The following is a 4130-nucleotide window of genomic DNA, read 5'->3' as shown; positions in this document are numbered from 1 at the left end:
TTTATCGTCGGAGCAAGGCTCCAATTCTATTTCAAACATATTTAGTGGCAAACGAGTATGTTTGTGTTTTATTACATTTAAATAACGAACTACAAAACCCATTTTATTGACCTCTGCACGAACGTAATCACAGGGGGTAGATGAGTGTAATCCTTTAATTACAGCACGAAAGCCACGATTGCAACTATCCTGATGTGTGTAAGTTTGAACTTTATTATCATTAAGTTTATTTATTATTAGCTGATATGATTTGGTGTCGGAGCAAACAATTTTGACGTCACCATTGTGTAGGGTTTTTGTGCTAAAATTAGCATCACGTAAAACACTGGTCAGATCATTGAGAATGTCAAAAATATTATTAACGTTGCCCACATAAATTGCAGGAGGCTTTTTAACATTACTCCTATGATCTGATTTATGCTGTTGTAGTTGTTGTTGATTTAATTGTTGTTTAGCTGAAGAATGTTGCTGCTGCTGCTGTTGTTGCTGCTGCTGTTGTTGTTGTTGTTGTTGTTGTTTTAATAAATATTTTTGATAATTCTGCAGGTCCTTTTGCTTCTGTCGCTGCATTTGATCATTGTGTTGTTTGGCTCTTTTATCTAATAGCTGCCCAAGAGTTGCTTGGCTCTCAAGCAATAACTCTTTTATGGAGAGAGTTTTTGCTTGATTGGTATTATATATTTGACTGACTGGCCTGATTTTTCACATTTGTTAAATCAGATGTAAAGTCAGTCAAATTAGTAGGATTTTGTTGTTGTCGTTGCGTTGGTGATAGCTGTTGTTGTAGAATTCGCGCTTGAGCATTGTTTAGCAGTTGTGAGAAGTCTAATTCGTGATTAATCGAATTAGTTAGTTGTTGTTGTTCGGGAGATGTTGTTTGTTGTTGTTGTTTAGGCAGTCCAGGGGCTTTATTGAGCAAATCACAGATAACACTAGAGCTCATGTGTGTGACTCCCTTAGACGTAGATGGGATGTCATCAGCATTGAGCTTTTGTTGTTGTGAGGTAGCATGCTGTTTGTTTAACTTGCCAGTCGGCAGCATAGGTTTGAGAGCCACTGGATTGGCAAATTTTTTGCAACATTGGTCATCAGAGCTTAACACAGGGTCAATTTTCCTTTTGAGACGAGTTGGTGTATCGGTAGGGGCCAAAATATCCATTGGCTCGGGTGTTTTGGCATCATCCCGCGTAGTTTTAGCTGGCTTAACTGGGTAGATTAATTTTCTACGACAAGTTGTGTTTAAACGTGGAGTAGTTGTGGTCATGCAAGCCCCAATCAAAGGAGTTATAGGGCTTGGGAGCACATTACTTGTAGGTGCTTTGCTGAGAGGGGTCATACTCGAGCAAAATTCAGAAATAAGAGTACAATCTGGGTCAAAGAAGGATTTATTAGCAGGGTCTTCTTGATCGCATAGATCTGTTGTAGATTTATTGGGAGATTTTACATTTTCGTCATCAGCAAGTATATTATGTTGTTTAGTAGTTGTATGATTAAGCGAGTCTTTGCTATCGTCTAAAATTATAATTTGTTGGCTTTGATCATTATCTTTAATTAATTTACCAGCTGATTCTCTTTCAGATGATTTAAGGGAGGGTTTTTGCAAATTTAAAGACGGTCTCATGTGTACCTGTGTGGCATATGTCTGTGTGTGTGTAATAGACGAATTATGGCTTCCAGTGGAACAGGACGTATGTGTATGCACTTGTTGAGCACTTGTCATTGTGTTAGTGAGTAATTTATCACTCTCTTTCATTATAGTAGTTTGTATGTATGTGTGTGAAATATATTTGCGAGGCGGAGAGGGGCTTTTGTACAAGTGTGTATGTCGAACTAATACACGTACAAGCGGAAGAGAGTTGGAAAGTTTTCTCTCCTTCCAGCCTCATGCAAATGGCCGCACATGAAAAAATTTTTTTATTTCAAATTAAAAGATTTGACATATATAGACATTTACCGACATATATTAAAAACACATATTAAAAGTTTTGATTAATTAACGTTCACTTTGATTTTGAGTAAAATTTTTGATGCAATTTCCAGTAGAAAAATTATATAAGTTTGAGCAAACGAATTTTATTATTAGGTTAGGTCAACACAAATTTATTTAAAAGTCTTTTATTTAATTAATTAGCTAGGAAATCGGCGATTTTCCATAGCCCACGCGTGAAGAGCATTGAAACACGATTTTTAACAATTTTTTGGACAATTAATTCCCACTTTTACTATAATTTTCAATAACTTATAGCGGAGCTCTTTTTTTCTTGTGTTGAGTCGATGGTCAAACTAGCACCAATGGCCGAAGGCCATTGGCTCCTTTATTGTTGTCATTCTAAGACCTTAGAATCTATAACATTTGTGATTATATACAGCAATTTACATAGGTGCTGAAGGCATTAAATTACGACAATATTGATTAAGACTAGGCCCAAATGGTCTAGGATTTATGTAATAACGAATTAATTGGTAATTTTTTGCCACTTTATTAAAGTAACATAGCAAGCAAAAACCGTTTACATAGCTAGGTTTTTGCTGCACTGTAAAAGAGGCAGAAAATTATCCAAAAATTATTTTGTTAAAAGCATGAAACAAGAGTGCAAATTAGTTTGTAATTGAAATTAATAAATAGTTTTTGCAATGAGTTTTTTAGTTAGAATTATGATGAAAAATTGACATTACAAATTTTTTATACCCCTGTGAAAAAGGGTATTTATTAATTTTGGTCAGAAGTGTGCAACGCATAGAACGAAGCATCTCCGACCATACAAAGTATATATATTCTTGATCAGCACGACGAGACGAGTTCAAATAGCCATGTCCGTCCGTCCGTCCGTCCGTCCGTCCGTCCGTCCGTCCGTCCTCCGTCCGTCCGTCTGGATCAACGCAAACTCCTCCTAGACCGTAAGAGCTACAGAGCTGAAATTTTGCACGTAGGCTTGTATATACTGCAGGCGTTGTATATCTCGGATTCAGCCGGATCGGAATACTATATCATATAGCTCCCATACAAACCCCAAAGTCACGAACAGTGACTTTTCTCAATAACTTTGTTATTTTCTATGCTATTATCGTGAAACTTAATATTAGCGAGTTTACTACGCCTATAAGCGACTATGCCAAATTTGATCAAGATCGGGTGACTATATCATATAGCTCCCATACAAACGGCCAAGTCACAAACAGTGACTTTCTCAATAACTTCGTTATTTTCTATGCTATTGTCGTGAAACTTAATATTAGAGAGTTTACTACGCCTATAAGCGACTATGCCAAATTTGATCAAGATCAGGTGACTATATCATATAGCTCCCATAGGAACGATTGGTCGAAAACAGTGACTTTTGTAAATAACTTCGTTACTTTTAACGCGATTGCTTTTAAATTAAACATTTCTTAATTTAATATATATGTTAATGACTGTGCCGAATTTGATAAAGATCGGGTGACTATATCATATAGCTCCCATAGGAACGATCGGTGGAAAACAGTGACTTTGATCAATATCTTCGTTATTTCCTATGATTGTGGCTTTCTTTCTCAAGCTAAGCCTTTTTAGATAAAACGTTCTTCCACATTGATGGCTAAACGTAAGGATAGAGTTACCAAAAAAAGTTGAGGGTATACAAACTTTGACGCGGTCGAAGTTAGCCCCGGCCCTCTGGTTTTTTTTGTTTATTGAATGAGAGATAAGTGAAAAAGTTTAAATCGTTAGTTGATGTTAATCATCAGGAGGCTTCTGCTTCCTGTGCTCATTTGTCCACCAGTTGCGTTTTATTAAGTAAGGTGGTTTAATAGATAGTGTGGGAAGACCAGTCATAAGTTGCCAGACGTCTTCAGCCCCAATAAAAGAAGTAGCATTTGGGGGGCGAGGGAGTAGCAGCATCATCAGGCCGGCGGCCAGTAGGTGAAGCAGGTGAGAGTGTGGTCGTCTGGAGTCATCCTTTAACAGGGAATTAAGTGATGATGTCTTCAGGCGGCCACGCACGTAGAAGCTGTGTGGTCGTCGGCAGATACGAGGAACTCCCTCTGACCCTCTATTAGTAGTGAGAAATGGGTGGGCAGCAGTTAACTTGTTGTTAACAATTAGGCGCTTAGATCCAGTTAGAGAGTTGTGAAGCAGTCTTGTCTGTGGA

The 4130-nt window shown here is 37.6% G+C and overlaps 1 long non-coding RNA gene across 1 annotated transcript; it reads right to left on the bottom strand.

The window, feature by feature from the left end:
- Positions 1-1170: 1170 nt before the first annotated feature.
- LOC137572002 (uncharacterized) lies at positions 1171-2281 on the bottom strand. The gene is made up of 2 exons (XR_011031513.1): positions 1628-2281; positions 1171-1512 (listed from the first exon to the last, which is right to left on the bottom strand). It is a non-coding gene; the product is annotated as an uncharacterized lncRNA (long non-coding RNA).
- Positions 2282-4130: the final 1849 nt, after the last annotated feature.

The sequence above is a fragment of the Drosophila tropicalis genome, unplaced genomic scaffold, assembly GCF_018151085.1.
Source record: "Drosophila tropicalis isolate 14030-0801.00 unplaced genomic scaffold, ASM1815108v1 contig_1029, whole genome shotgun sequence".
Lineage (NCBI taxonomy): Eukaryota > Metazoa > Arthropoda > Insecta > Diptera > Drosophilidae > Drosophila > Drosophila tropicalis.
This window is presented reverse-complemented; position numbering and strand designations above follow the sequence as displayed.